Source organism: Phyllostomus discolor, chromosome 3 (genome assembly GCF_004126475.2).
Source record: "Phyllostomus discolor isolate MPI-MPIP mPhyDis1 chromosome 3, mPhyDis1.pri.v3, whole genome shotgun sequence".
Lineage (NCBI taxonomy): Eukaryota > Metazoa > Chordata > Mammalia > Chiroptera > Phyllostomidae > Phyllostomus > Phyllostomus discolor.
In genome coordinates, this window is record NC_040905.2 from 103,978,202 (window position 1) to 103,994,962 (window position 16,761).

Below are 16,761 nucleotides of genomic sequence, written 5' to 3' on the forward strand. Positions count from 1 at the left end.
TAACCTCAAAACCTGTTTTTCCAGCTTTCTTAAGACCCACAGCTACCTGATATCCTTAAATAAATTGCTTCTTAAAGTTGCCAGAGTCAGTTGTTTGCAACAAAGAACCTGACTGATGGAAGCTTCCACAATCACTTCTAGTTGCTTCCCAAATTACCACTCCAGGGCCAGATTTCGCCCTGTTCTCCTTCCTAGGTACATCTGCCTGGTGGTTCCACTCACTCCTCCATTTCATTTTGTGAACACCAAATTCACTCTCTCAGAGCTTCCTTTTGATTTGATGGTTTATTATTATTCCCTCAGTCATAAGAATGTGAACTTTGTGGAATCAGTCTTAAGCTATCTTTCCTCCCCCTCACCCCTTGCCCAGTTCTGTCTACCCTTCCTGTAGTGTTGACTCCCTTCTGCCTTATTAGCCCTAGACTCTCATGCCGGGACTTTTACAGCTGCCGCCTGTTTGAGCTTTCTACCTACAGGGTGGCCCCTTGTCACATTGTCCCTTCCATTGTCCACCTGACCCATCTTCACCATGTAATGTGCCTGGTTTATCATCCCTGTGGTGTTGTTATGACAAAGTGGCCATAGTGCTATATCCCTCCCTGTGTTTCCAGCCTGCAGCATAACTTTGCAGTTCTTCCCATTGGGAGATATAGTGTGTCCTCATGTTTCTTCCACTTCGCGGTTACAAAGGGGCAGTATGAGGTGGTAATTAAGAGCACAGGCCAAAGCATCTGTCTTTTTCTAGGGCTTCAAGTGCCAGCTCCATCCTGTCATGGCCATGTAACTTTCAGCCACTCTATATAAGGAGGCTAATAATGGCACCTACTTCAGAGGCTTGTTGTGGGAGGAGGCAAGGTAATGAATGTAAAAGGGCCAGCACAAAATAAGCATTGAATCAATGGTGGCTGAACCATCTCCCTCTCCATCACCCTCCATCTGTGTTGTTGCTGTTGTCATTGTCATCATTGTCATCATCATCACTACATCTTCCTTTGTGATTCAGCACCATTTCCTATATCCTTGAAAACTTCCCCAGAAGAACTGGTTTTTAGAGATTCCTTCTACTTGTAAACTCAGCAGTCCATCTCCTCCTTTCTGAGCTCAGGCTGTCATCTGCATTTGTCTTTTGTACAGTCTAGTTAAAGAGTCTGGGTTTTGGAGTCAGAATATGTGACTAATTAACCTTGTGACTGTTCTAGTTGCTTAACTTCTCTGAGCCCCAGGGGCTACAAACATGGAAAATGACAGCTTTATCAATAGATAGTGGAAGGATTAACTGAAATACAGACTGGAAAACATTTTGCATGATATCTGGCACCTCATAAGCACTTAGTAATTGTAATAATTTTTAGTGGTGCTGCTCCTTAGATTCCCTCCCAGCTTGTGAACCCCTTTAAGACATGTTCTCTGCCATTTATCCATTAGTATCCCAGAACCTACACAGTATGTGACACAACAGTGAGTGCTCAAAGCATAGGTGCTCAGATAACGCTCTTCAGAGACAGGCAGACCCGAGTTTAAAGCTGTCATTCAGGAGCTGTTTGACCCTGGGCAAGGCCCTCAACCCCACTGAGTACCCACTTTTTAATGTGGAAGCCGGGAGCTGGGGGGAGTAAAAATCTATGCTCCTGGGATGTTTGGTGAGTTAAACAGGATCATAAATTGCAGGACCTGTGACAGACCTTGATGGTGGCAGTAACAGAGTAACAGCTGCCTTGTTTTTGTCTATCGTGTGGTACCATGCTGGACCACATAGTAGTGCTATGTCTCTTTTCCTGTAGGAAGCAGATATGTGAAGAACAGAGAGGGGCTTTTTTCTTTCTTTCTTTGACTTTCCAGCTCTTATTCAAAATATTCCAAAAGCTCCCACAGAAAATCAAGAACAGCCACGAGCCCTCTGAAGAGAAGTGGATGTTTGATGACATGATTTGTCTAAATGACTGGTTCCTCTTCTGCCTTTCATTGCCATATATTTTGCTCTGTTTCACAGCAGCCTTAGCTATCTTCAGAATTTATTTGGAAACATGGTCTTTTCAGCCAAATACTCTGACACACCATCCTCTCCTGTAGCTAATTACACAGGGTTTGAATCTGGCATCATCCGACAGCATGCTAGGACTTGTTGTTATCTTCTTTTAAAAGGTTCCCATTAGGGCTGCTTTGGTGGATCACCGTGAAAGAACGGACCCTGCCGTAGATGCAGACTATTGTTCACTCATGACCCTGCCACCTAGACCTCCATGGGGAGTGTCCATGCTCCTGGTCAGAGGCTCTGCCTGGAAAGTACCAGGTGCTCAAAGGGAGACCCATGAAGGTATTCAATCATGTGGGGCTTTCTTTTTTTTTATGGCTTTTATTTTTGAATTCAAACAATATTTTATTGAGGTGTGATATAACTTTGTATTGGTTTCTGCTGTGCAGTAATGATTCAGTACTTATACTGCTGTGGAATGGTCAGCACAGTAAGTCTAGTTAACATCTGTTACCACATAGTTACAGATTTTCTTCTTGTGATGAAAACTTTTAAGGTCTTTCAAATGTGCAGTACAGTATTATTAACTATAGTCACCCTGCTGTGTATTACATCCTCATGACTTATTTTTTTATTTATTTTCAAGTGTATTAAGTCCTTCTGTACAGTTTAGACTGACAAACTCTGTGGGCAGAGTGCTTTGTATGGAACTCTTAGCATTGGTGGTAACGTTTGTAGTTATATTTTGGAGCTCTGTATCAATCAGGATTCAGGTGGCCAGCCAGCTTTGTTTGCTGAGGACTGTCCTGGTTTCAGCATCAAAAATTCTTGCATCCTGGGAAACATCTTAGTTGCAGGCAACTGAGATGGTTGGTCACTCTCTACATGCTGTCAAAGGCTTCCCTATGCCCAGACTATAGTTTGTGAAGACAAACATTTTTCGGGGCATTGTAACTGAAAATTTTAGAAGTGAGACATGAAAAGTGGTTGGTACACACATTTAATATAAATGTTTACCACATGAGGAAGTAACCCATTGGGAATATATTTGGGGAGCACCATAGCCGAGGTATGTAATTTTGATCTCAGGGATTAAAGATGTACCTTAAACTTCCCTAAATACCCTTCAGTCACTTACTTTTGTCTGATTTATTATTTTGCTGGTTTGCTTTCCTGGAATGTCTCAAGAGAATCACTAACTGTTGTAAAATAAATAAATCTCTGCTGCTACTTCCCCTGGAGCAGTTTACTCAGAACTGCCCACGTGAGAGGCAGCTCTCTCCCATTTCACCCCTCTAATCACGGTGTTTGCCCCGTGATTTCCGGTGTGTGGCTTATTTAAAACCACAGCTGTGTTCACAGCCTCAGGTGCTACGGACAGCATGCTTTCCCAGTTGCCCACCCTGTGGCCATCCATTCATTGTACCTGTTCCTGGAGCTTTGTGGCTGAACCAGCTTCTACTTCTCTGAGGCACCTTGCAGAGCTGCCCAGAGCAAATTTCAAATATGCCACTTAACCTGATTTCATGTCACACTGTCCCAAACACCTTCCAAATTTGTTGGGCATGTCTAGCTGTTTTCATATGATGAAGCAACAGAGTGAATTAATTTTATTAAATGGATATAAGCTTTGTCAAAAATAGCTGTTGCAAAAATGATCTAATATCACAGCTAGTAGATACATAAAGATATATATTGAAATATATCTTTCATATCTTATAGGAGGGTCACCCTCAGAGAATTCCATTGATTAATCCATGGAGGTCACTGTGATAGTAGTCATGAAAGTGATGCAATTCCAGTGCCAAAAGACACCCCCCAGAGACTGTTTGACCCCATTTTTGCCATCTGAGGCCCTAGAGATAGAGAACTATTCTTCTGAGTCTTGCATATGCCACCTGCCCTGCAACTTCCCATGAGCAGAAGGTTACAGTGAGCCTGACCCCACCTTTTCCTGCTAGAGTTTAATATTTTCTTGAAGTTGGTCCACTGTAAGATAAAAAAAAAGCTGGTATTCTTTCTCTTGGCCTTTTCCCTCGGAGGTAGAGAGTTCCTGTGAAAATTGGATTTTTATAAATAGAACGTGGCAGAGGATATTAGAGGGTCTATGCAGCTTTTCCTTTTGTAAGGTGAAGAATGAACTTGCCTGCACGCTCATCCCACAGCTTGTTTAATGAGATTTGTGTGGATCAGATACAGAAATTGTCCCCTCCACAGTGTACTGAATATGACTGCTGTCAGTGTGTGTGGGTACACAGAAGGGGGCATGGCCCGTGTATGTGGGTGCACATGTGCACCACAGCAGATCCAAAACCAACAAGCAGTTAGCTGCTCATCAACGTTGCCTGGAACTTAGAGGGATTCATCTGGTTTTGGTTTGGCTTGAAAACATCCTGTCAAATGATAAAGAGATAAAGCTTGTTTAAAATCAGTATTTATTACAGTCATATCTCGGTACTCGTCAGCTTCAGAACTCATCAAACCCTGTATTTGTCACATTTTGACGAGAAAAAAAAATGTGTCAGCACTGAGTGCTTGCTGGGACTCATTGCACTTGCTAGAACTTGTATGAGTCATGCTGCCACCCGCAAGAGAAATGCTTCATCATTCAGTACTTGTCAATTTTGGCACTCATCAAAATTTCCTGACGAATTAACAACGAGTACCCAGGGACCACTGTATTTCATTTGTCATCAGACAGACTCTGAAACCTTGAATGGGTGGGTCCAAAGGCCACACTGCCCCTGAGTGCAGCACTCTGTTATTGAGGTGTAATGTGAGGACAAGATATGTCTGTTTTCTTCTGCCTGACAAAGCTGTGCCTCACAAAGGGATAAAGAATTGGAGCCTAAAAGTACTGGCAGCCATAGACGAAAACTGTTAGAGAGCCCCAGGGAGGTCACATGTGTTGTAATGAAATGACCATGATAAACTTTTCAGTAACCCAGAGCCTTATTCTTGACCATTTTGGGTAATTCTTGTTTTGGTTCTCTACGATCTACACGGGAGTAATAGCTACATTACCTCTTTTCCTGGATCAGGGACTAAATAGGGTTAGATTTCCCAAAGGGTACACTTACAGGAATAACTAAAAACAAGGAGGGGAAGCTCCCACAAGGAGTATGATCCAGGTAAAGAAAAAAAGCACAGGCTTTTTGTGGAATACAGGATGTGTGTTCAAATTGGCCAATGCATTTGGAATAGAAGGGTGAGGTAGACAGACTCAGGAGATTCTGGAGAAAGGGGGGATTTATGAGAATCTGGAAGAAAAGGTGATTCTATTATAAGAAAGAGAAGCCGACTTGAACTAGTTTAAGGAAAAAAAGTGTCTGGGGTGGAGGGAAGTTGGCAGTCAGGAGGATTCCATAGAATCCAGGGTCAGGAATGTAATGAGAACTAAGGGAGGAGGGGAGGTATGGGGACAGATGGAGAGGCAGCTGAAAGTGACTCGCCCTCGTGGCCTCTGCTTCACTGAGGATCAGCTTTCTTGGTTTTGGTGCACATAGAGGATGATCCGTTGTCTGCTTCCACATTAGTTTCACAGATGACGTGTGATTGGCTCAGTTGGAGTCAGATGGCTCCAGAGAACAATAATTCATTGCCAGGAGCTAGGTTCATGCTATATGAACATGAATCCTGGTGCTCATTCACCATAAATGTGTACAGTTGGGGAGCAGTAATAGAACTGGTACCTTCAACTAGAAGGTATTTACTGTAATTTGCCTAGAAGAGAGAAGGCATTTCATTTTGTTGCCTAAGAGTCTTTGGATGCAAGCACAGAAAGCAAGTGGCCAATTTAGGAGGAACATAAAGTGAATTAATGGAAAGGATAAGAGGTGGTTTCACAGGACTGAAGACAAAGCTGAGAAATGTGCATATGGAAAGCGGAGGGACCCGATAAGCTCTGGGGATCTGGGAAGCAGAGCTTAGTGGAAGGTCTTTCCACAGCACTGCTGTCCAGTGCATCAGGTTTCTGCCATTTTTCATCCTGTGTCAGTCTACTCAAGAAATCAGTTCCACATCAGAATTACAACTAAAATATAGAAACAGTTAACCTGGGTAACCATCCGAAGACCAGCTGAACAGTAGTTATATTTCTGTATAACCAAAAGATATACAAAAAAAGCCACACTGAGATGGGTAGGAAGGATGGAGACATGAAACAGGCTAGCCCCATACCCACATGCAACAGTTGAGAATCAGAGGGATATCTCAGCTGCACAGGTCCCACCTGAGGACAAGAGGTCTCAGTCCTATGCTGGACTTCCCCAGCCTGGAGTACCAGTACAGAATAAGGGAGCCCACATAACACCTAGCTGTGAAAATCAGCAGGAATTCCATCTGCCTGTGTGAGACAGAAGGCAGGCTGAGGGAAACTCAGGTACCCTCTTAAAGGAAACAGCACACATATGCTCACTTGCAGACACTTACCCTTGGGATCTGGCAGAAGGACAGCACCAGAGTTATACAGAAAAGAAGAGTTGTGTGGCTTTGGGGCGAGGGCTGGAGGGACAGCCTCCAATGTCCCTGTGTGGAATCCTTCCTATCAAAAGCCCACAGGTGCCATCTTCCCTGTGTTCAGCACTCCCTCCATGTGGAAATCAGCCTGGTGAGCTATACTAGCTCTGCCCTAGGGACTCCCTGAAGCCCCACTCTACCCACTTGCTCAAGCCAGACAGAGGTTCTGTAAATAGCAACCAGCCTGGGTTGACACTGCATGGCAGTCTTTCAAAACAGAAATCTCTCAACAATTTTTATTTTATTTTCATTTAAGTAAAAAAGTGTTTTAATTAAGTAATAGTAAAACTGTTCACAAGTATGGCAAAAAATTGTAATGATGGCAGGGAAACACCTGAGTTTGTAAAGACCATCATACAAACTACATCATACTATCTTTAGCTTCCCATCATTATAGCATACAGTGACAATCTTATAAACAAAATGTGTTGCGTAATATTTGTAAGCAAATATACTACATATTTATAAACAATATACTAAAATGTGACTAATATTCTCTGAAAAGAATTTAAATGATCCGAAGAATGGAAGACTTAAATTCTTCTTTCAAGAGTAAAATTTATTTAATCCTCCTATATTTAATGTCATTATGTTGTTAGTATCCTTTTTGTCCCCCATTTTTTTTGCTTTATTATTTTTAAGATTTTATTTATTTATTTTTAGAGAAGGAGGGAGTGAAAAAGAGAGACAGAGAAACATCAATGTGCGGTTGCTGGGGGCCGTGGCCTGCAACCCAGGCATGTGCCCTGACTGGGAATCAAATCTGCGATGCTTTGGTTCGCAGCCCGCACTCAATCCAATGAGCTATGCTAGCCAGGCTTTTTTGCTTTATATTTTAAAAATTATTATATTGTTGTTCAAGTACAGTTGCCTGCATTTACTCACCCCTAACCCAGCTATCCCCCCTCCCTCCTCTGATTCTACCCCCCTTGGTTTTGTCCATGCATCCCTTATAGTTGTTCCTGTAAACCCTTTCCCCTTTTCCCCCTATTATCCCCTTCCCCTCCCCTCTGGTCACTGTTCAAATTGTTCTTAATTTCAGTGTCTCTGATTATATTTTATTTGCTTGTGTTGTTTTCTAACTAGGTTCCACTTATAGGTGAGATCATCTGGTATTTGTCTTTTACTTCCTGGCTTATTTCACTTAGCATAATGCTCTCTGGTTCCATCCATGCTGTTGCAAAGGGTAGGAGCTCCTTCTTACTTTCTGCCGTATAGTATTCCATTGTGAAATATACCATAGTTTTTTGATCCAGTCAAAAATCTCTTACAATTTTAGTCAGGTTCTGGGGTGCCAGAGACACACAGAGAGAAGCTGATTTGTGTGGTTTTAGGGCAAAGGCCATCATCTCACATGGATGACAGAAAACACCTTCCTTGTGCTCAGCACTACCCCCGCCCCGTTAGACTGGTGAGCTACACTAGCTGCAGCCTAATAACTTTCTGAGAGACCTACCCCCATTGCAAAAGGTCCTCAGGCTCCAGGCAGGTGGCAGCTGGCCCTTAGTGTGTCCTGAGACTGTTGTTGAGTGGTCTCAGACCCAATACTGGAATCGAATTTGAATCTATATTAACTGGGAACATCACTTGCCCCTACCTGATGACTCATGCAATTCACATACTGTCCAAAGTTCTTTCTATGGCTGAGCCTAATTGGCAGCCAGCAGGTGGTAGAGGGTCGTGGGATGCCTTGGGTCTTTTACTGACACTGTCCCCGACCCAGAACTGTGAGCAGCTGGCTTGGTTCACAGCTTGGGCCCTTTCAGTGTGCACTGAGGGCCACCAGCAGGCAGCTACCCAATAATGTATCTCTTTGTAGCTCCTAACAGGTAGCCTAGGACCCAGTTAGAGGCAGCATCTGATATTGATCTGCACCAGATCCCTCTCAGCACAGTGGTCAATGATGAGACATACCTCAACATAATAAAGGCCACATATGACAAAACCCACATCTAACAATACTCAACAGACGAAAAGCGAAAGTATTTTCCTAAGAGCAGGATAGGGATGGTCCATTTCACCAATTTATTTAATATAGTATTGGAAGTTCTAGCCATAGCAATCAGACAAGTAGATAGAAATGAAGGTACCTAAGTTGGAAAAAAAGAAGTAAAACTGTCATTCTTTGCAGATGACATGATAGTGTATATAGAGAACCCCCATAGATTCAACCAAATAACTACTAGAAAGTAAATCATGTCAGTAAAGTATGCAAGATACAAAATAAATATTCCGACTTCTTTTGTAATTTTTTATATACCAATAATGAACATATTAGAAAGAAGTTAAGAAAACAATTCCATTTACCATTCCATCATAAACAACAACACCAACAAAACTACAACAACTAGGAATAAATTTAACCAAGAGTAAAAGACCTGTACTCAGAAAATTATAAAGACATTAAAGAAAGAAACTGATGAAGAAACAAATAAGTGGAAATATATACCATTAACATTGGTAGAAAAAATTAACATTGTTAAATGACCATACTACCCAAAGTTACCTATAGATTAATTTCAATCTCTGTCAACAATACCAATGGGAGTTTTCAACAGAACAAAACAAATATTCCAAAAATACATAAACCACAAAAGACCCTGAATAGCCACAGCAATCTTAAGAAAGAAGAACAAAGTTGGAGGTATCATTCTACTTGATATCAAACTATACTATAATACTGTAGTAGTTAAAACAGCATGGTACTGGGTGTAAAAACAGACATATAGATCAGTGGAACAGTAGACAGCAAAGAAATGAAACCATGGCCTTTATGGTCAGTTAATATTTGACAAAGGAGGCAAAAATGTATAATGGGTTAAAGATAGTCTATTCAATAAATGATGTTAAGAAGATTGTACAGATACATGCAAAAAAAGTGAAATTAGACCATTTTCTTATACCTTCCACAGGAATAAATTAAAAATGAATTAAAAACTAAATGTAAGACTCAAAACCATAAAGCCCTAGAAGAAAACATAGGCAAGTAAAATCTCAGACATTTCTCATAGCAGTATTTTTTTTCTGATATGTCTGCTCAGGCAAGGGAAACAAAAGAAAAAAAACAAATGGGACTACATCAAACTAAAGTTTTGCACAGCAAAGGAAGCCATCAACGAAACAAAAAGCCACCTAATTTATGGGTGGGAGAAGATACTTGCCAATGATACAATTGATAAGGGTTAATATCCAAAATTTATAAAAACTCATGCAATTCAATATTTTCCAAACAAACAATCTAATTAAAATGGGCAAAGGACCTGGACAGACAGTTCTCCAAAGAGGAACATACAGATGGCCACAGACATACTGAAAAGATACTCAGCATCACACATCATCAGAGAAATGCAAATTAAAACCACAGTGAGATACTACCTCATACCTTTCATAATGCCTATCATCAGTAAGTCAACAGATAGCAAGTGTTGGTGAGAATGTGGGGAAAAGGGAACCCCTCATGTACTGTTGGTGGGAATGCAGATTGGTGCAGCCACTATGGAAACATTATGGAGGTTCCCAAAGAATTAAAAATGGAACTGCCTTATGCCTCAGCAATTCCACTTCTGAATATATATCCAAAGAGACCCAAAACACTAATTAAAAAGATAGATAACCTCTGTGTTCATTGCAGCATTATTTACCATAGCTAAGATATGGAAGCAGCCCACATGCCCATCAATAGGAGAGTGGGTAAAGAAGTGGTGATACATATACACAATGAAATATTCCTCAGCCATAAAAAGGAATGAAAGTCTTAACATCTCTGACAGTCTGGATGGACTTAGAGGGTATTATGCTAAGTGAAATAGACTGAGAAGGACAAATGCCATATGATTTCACTTATATGTAGAATCTAAGAACAAGATAAGTGAACAAACAAAATGGAAAAGACTTGTAGACGCAGAGAACAAACTGAGGATGTCAGAAGGGAAGTGGGTTGGGGGTTGGGTGAAAAAAGTGAAGAGACTGAGAAGTGCAAATTGGCAGTTACAAAATAGACACCAGTGATGTAAATACAGCATAGGGAATATAGTCAATAATATTATAATAACTGTGCATGGTACTAGGTGGGTACTTGAATTATCAGGAGGGTCACTTTGTAAATAATATTTAATTAGTTGTCCAAACATTATGTTGTATACCTGAAACAGTATAAAATAATATTGATTACCAACAGTAATTGAAAAAAAATTTCCAGGAAAAGGGAAGGTTGATTGTCCTAGATCATGTACATACCCACGCCTTGGCCAAGAAGGAGCATGTCATCTTAAAATGACAGTCCCAATAGAACTTGTGAACAGCTGGGAACGGGTAGTTCAAGTGCTGGTGCAGCTGGCAGAAAAAGGAGAAATGAATACAGAGAGGATCGACAGATTCTGCCACAGAGAGAGCCGTGTGAAGCTATGCAGAGGCAGGAAAGCTCTGAGGGTAGTCAGAAATTGGGTGTAATTTTTGAAAGCACTTCATTTTTAGCCTGTGTATTAGTGTGCTTGTGATGCTATAACAAGTTACTATAGATTGGGTGGCTTAAAACAAAAAATGTACATATTTCTCACATTTCTAAAGGCTAGAAGTCCTAGATAAAGGTGCCAACATACCCAGTACCTGGTGAGAGCCCTCGTCCTGGTTTGTAGGCAGCTGCCTTCTTTTATCCCCTCATAGTGGAGCTTAGAGAAAAAAGAAGTTCTCTTGGGTCTGTTTTATAAGGACACTAACTAATCCCATTGAAGAGGGGCCCCAGCCCCTCAGAAAACTAAAAATGGAACTGCCTTTTGACCCAGCAATTCCACTGCTGGGATTATACACTAAGAATCCTGAAACACCAATCCAAAAGAACCTATGCACCCCAATGTTCATAGCAGCACAATTTACAATAGGCAAGTGTTGGAAGCAACCTAAGTGCCCATCAGAAAATGAGTGGATCAAAAAACTATGGTACATTTACACAATGGAATTCTATGTAGCAGATAAAGGAGCTCCTACCCTTTGCGACAGCTTAGATGGAACTGGAGAATATTATGCTAAGTGAAATAAGCACGGTGGCGGAGGGACAAATACCATAAAATCTCACCTATAAGTGGAACCTAATCAACACAAACAAACAAGCAAGCAAAATATAACCAGAGACATTGAAATAAAGAACAGCTAACATAGTCATAGGGAGGGGGAGGGGACAGTGGAAGAAGGGTTTTGAGGAACTACTATAAAGGACACAAGGACAAAACCAAGGGGGAGGGTGAAAGCAAGGGAGGGGAGGTGGGTTTGGAGGGGGTGGGGAAAGGGGTGGGGAGCAGAGAAAAATACGGACAACTGTAATTGAACAATAATAAAATAATTTAAAAAGAAAGAGTGCTCCACCCCTATGATCTAATCACCCCCAATGACCTGTGCTACTTTTTATTTTATTTTTTAAACTAAACAACAGTTTTTAATGGGGACCAGAGATGCTATACAATTACATAGTCCGACACACAAAAAACCTGTGGGTGAGCAGGAATTAGAAGGTGAAATAATGAGGATACACCTGGATATAGAAGAGCTGTTCCAGAACCTCAGGAGGCAGGCCAAGATGGCCTCCCTGCAATCCCATCTGTGGTCAGCCCTGGAATCCATCTTTCCTGGGCCAAAACCACCTCTGTCCCCACCACTCTGGCTGCCTTGGAAGCCCCTATAGTCCCTGCCTTGGCCTTGGTAGCCACACTGATCATACCTCCTTTGCCACCACAACGACTGTCTCCATAGCTATCCTCCATATGAGCAACTCCTGGTTTGCAAGACCCCTAAAGCCATCTGGTTTAGGGGTCTTGCACTGGTTGCATTCATTCCTCTAAGAGATGTTCATGTTCTCATGTAGGATTAGGACACTTCTAGTCCCGAGCTCACTGCTCTCCTCCACTGCCAGCATCTCTACTGGGGAATCCTCCCTAACCATGCCACTACTGCCACCATCTCCATAGTCTCCATGGCCCATGGGTCCTTCTTGTCCTTGGCCTTCATGACCATTGCCACTACCCCAATTGAAATCATTCAGTAGCAAATGAGTTACCTCACCACCCACTCTGCTACCTTGCTCAGTAGCAAATTAGACGTTGATAGGATTTGCAGAGAATTCTTTACTATCAAAGCACTCACTAGCTGCTTTAGCAGAAGGTGGGTCATCAAATGATACTGTTGCCTCTCCCTTCAGCGTGCCCATTTCCCCTGACTGTATAGGATTAATCACAGGCTGTCCTGTTTTCTTTAATAATACCAATCTGCTTGAAGTAATCAGCCACAGACTCAGTTGTAACATTCTCGCCCAGGGCCTTTCATGAAGATAGTGTCTGAATCATCCTATTCAGAGTCATGATGTGATCCTTGGGTCTTGAGAGCCACCAAATTTATAGAAGCTACCACAGTCACTTCCGCCCATGCTACCTCTACTTACTTCCACAGCCGCCTTCACAGCCTCTGGGTTCATAGCCACTGCTGCTGTGGTTGTAACCATTGTGACTCCCAGCTTCATCCCCCACGGTCCTGCTAGCCTCCCCTGTAGCCACTGCTACCACTACCACTCTGTTCCTGATTGCCATAACTGCTGTCACCATCACCACCACTCTTGGGGGCTGGTCATGGCCACAGTTACCTCCATCACCCCCCTCTGTCGACCTCCACTACTACTGTTGTACTGGTTCTGCTGTCTATAGCCCTATAGAACATTACAGGAACTTTGCTGCTGTCCACAGCTCAGCTGCTGTCCACCACAGTCACACTGCTGACCATAGCCCCATTTGGCTGCCCATAGTTGGCTCTGAGAACTCTACTGTAACTTTCCGAGGTGCTGCTAGGAGATGCCTGCTGCTCATAGCCAAGGTAGGACTGCAGCCCATAAGATGACTGAGAACCCTGGCCGCTGCCATAGGCACCAGTTGAAACCATATCCCTTGGGGAGCTGACTGAGTGCCATAGCCTGTGTTCTGGGTCTGTACATAAGAACCATACGTGCTCTGACTGTAGCCTGAAGTTCCACTGACTTGCTGTAACCACCATAACCCTGCTGTCCATAGAGCTGAGTGCTCTGCTGGGAATAACCATGAACCAGGCTGGGTGGGGCAGGCCCCCTAGCTTTGGGTTGCTTGTTGGGGTGCAGTCATTTGAGGCCATGTTGGTGCACACACACACACACAACCCAGCACACCATAAGATTCCAGCACTGCAGAGCACCTACACTTCGAGGATTGAGACCGGTACTAGCTGCTTAACCCCACCAGATTGGTGGTTAAGATTTCAACATAGGAATTGGGGGTAGGGACATAAACATTCAGTCCATAATATGTTAAGAAATTCAGTAGTTTTTCAAAGAAATATTTTTGGTGGTTGATAAAGAAATAGGATAGTAAGAAAAATGTTAACATAAACCCACACTACTGAGTTTATGATGGCGCAGACTAATTGAATTTGCTTTAACTTGATTTTGCTGTCCATCTTTAGCTTGTAAATCTGAAAGGCAAGAGAGTTTGGAGTTAGTATTGACACACATACAGAATATATATATAAACATATATATTTTTCATACCATTATATACAGTCTCTATTCATTTTTTTATCTGCCAGGATAGCCCTCAAGTAACTGATTTTCAGAGTTTAATAAATTTGAACTACTCAAAACTGACAAATTGATTTATCCCCATCAATCCAAAGACAACCGTGGTTGAACAGAAGGCAATAAGGGAGAATTAGATGGGAGCTGTCAAGATTAAATGAAGCTCCCCCATTTGTGTGGTAGAGTAACATGAGCATTTCTTATCCAGTGTGGCAACTCCTTAAAACCCAAACAGTGATTCAGGTACACGTTGATGTTTTAAAACTAACATCAAGTAGGAATTTTAATATCCAAAGGATGTTTCTTATCAAACTTCACTTATAACCTGTGTTCTTTAATATATTCTCTCAAAGAAGAAATGAGCCCTTTTATTTTAAAATAGTACTTTAACCTCTGCCCTAGTTGTGTTGTTTGATTTTATAAACTAGAACTAGTTTGTTATGAGAAACATTTATCTTCAAGGCAAAGTCGTGTTTATTTCTACATGTTATTTTAGGCTGTATTGGGAAACACTTGGACCTGAGGTCAGACAGAAGCGGGTTTTCTGTTAGCTCGGTGACTCTAGGAAGTTTTCTTATTATTTCCGACTTAGTTTACTTATTGAGTTGCCTACCATAGGCATTTCTCATACATTTTATCATTGAGTCTTTAAAATCTTAATAAGGATTAGGTATAAGAGACATATTTTTAAAGTTATAAATGTTTCAGCATTCTAAAAAACTGAGAAACATAAAGAATGCCAAAAATAGTTTAAAGATTAATAAAACAAGTCCACAGCCAGCCTATGAAACACAACGCTGACAATACTGTTGAAGCCTCTGGCGTTCCAGTTTCAGCTCGGCATTAAGGGCGTGTGGCAGAAAACCCAGACGGGCATGGGTGTTGCATTCCTTTCAGGCACTGAGAAGTTTGGAGATAGGTGTTCCTGGGACCCACGCTTCTGTAGTTTTGTGCTCCTTCACCTTCAAGGTGTGGCCCTTGTTTCCACACTTACAAAATGGCTGCTGGAGCTGCAGCCCTGACATCTGAGTTCCATGGAAGAGGAAAGGCCCACGCATTGACTTCCATTCCAGGGACCAGAATTTTTGTGCTGGAAGATGTAGTTATTAGCAGAGACCATTTTTGCTCTCATCAAAATGTAGGTTCTGGACACTACGGGTCAAGATGGAGGCATAGGTAAATGTGGCTTGCCTCCTCACACAACCACAGAAAAATTACATTTAAACTACAGAACAAATATCACTCAGAACCATCAGAAAATTGAGCTGTATGGAAGTCTGACAACTAAGGAATTAAAGAAACCATATTCATCCATCCACATGGGTAGGAGGCATGGAGGAGCCCCACACCAGACCATCCAGCCTAGAGTTTTAGTGCCAGGGAGTAAGTCCCCATAACTTCTAGTTGCAAAAACTTGTGGGGGTTGAGTCAGCAGAAGAAACCACAGAAATTCTCAGGCTTCTCTTCCTAAAGGGGCTTGCAGTGTACACAGGCTTACTCAGACTCACTCCCCTTGAGCTCCAGCACTGGGGCAGAACCGTGAAGGGCCCTAGTGGCATACAGAGAGGAACTGAAGTGTCTGGCATCAAGGCAAGAGTGGGGAGACAGCTTCCCAGAGAGAACTGTAGGCAGTGGCCATTGTACCTTTTCTGAGCCCTGTCCCACACAGAGCCACAGTGTGGTGGCACCATATCTGAATCTCCATCAACCTGGCTTACATGGTAAGCCCTGCCCAGCTGATTACCTAAGGGTCCTCCCCATCCAACTTACACGCCCACCCACGATGGTAACGGTGGCTTTTCCATGCGAGGGGCTGGGCTAGGTGCAGGCTTCAGACCTTCCTAAATCTGCTCAGAGAAGCACAAGCTGAGCCCAGCTCCCGTACCTCTCACTGAGTGGCCTTATTAACAGAAATCACAACTCATCTACATGAGGAGATAGTGCTCAGCCCACATAAAGGGTGCACTTCGAGTACCCAGCTTGGGAGATAGGGGAGGCTATGCCACTGGACCCTACAGGACACCTGCTACATTAGGCTACGCTACCCAGACACAGGGTCAAAGCAGCTCTACCTAATATACATAAAAACAAACAGGGATGCTGCAAAAATGAGAAGACAAAGACACATGGCTGAAATGAAAGAATAGATCAAAACTTCAGAAAAAGAGCTAAACAAAATGGAGATAAGCAATCTATCAGATGCAGAATTCAAAACACTGATTATAAGGATGCTCAAAGAACTCAGTGGGAACTTCAGCAGCATAAAAAGATCCAGGCAGAAATCAAGGATGTACTAATAATTGAAATAAAGAACAATTTACAGGGAATCAGTAGCAGAGTGGATGAAGCCGAGAATCATATCAATGATTTGGAACATAAAGAAGCAAAACCCAACCAATCAGAAAAAGAAGAAAAATGAATTAAAAAATTGAGGATAGTGTAAGGAGCCTCTGGGACAACTTCAAATGTTCCAATATTTGCATCATAGGGGTGCTAAAAGGACAAGAAAAAGAGCAAGAAATTGGAAACCTATTTGAAAAAATAATAAAACTTCCCTAATTTGGTGAAGGAAATAGACATGCAAGTCCAGGAGGCACAGAGAGTCCCAAACAAGATGGCTGTAAAGACAACCACACCAAGACACACCATAATTAAAATGCCAAAGGTTAAAAATAAAGAGACACTCTTA

General features: G+C 42.2%; 1 protein-coding gene and 1 pseudogene across 1 annotated transcript in view; one reads left to right on the forward strand and one right to left on the reverse strand.

The window, feature by feature from the left end:
- Nucleotides 1-16,761, forward strand: part of CPPED1 (calcineurin like phosphoesterase domain containing 1) — a 123,521-nt gene that overhangs the window by 39,964 nt on the left and 66,796 nt on the right. The gene's annotated exons all lie outside the window — the stretch shown is intronic.
- LOC118499567 lies at nucleotides 11,803-13,633 on the reverse strand (annotated as a pseudogene).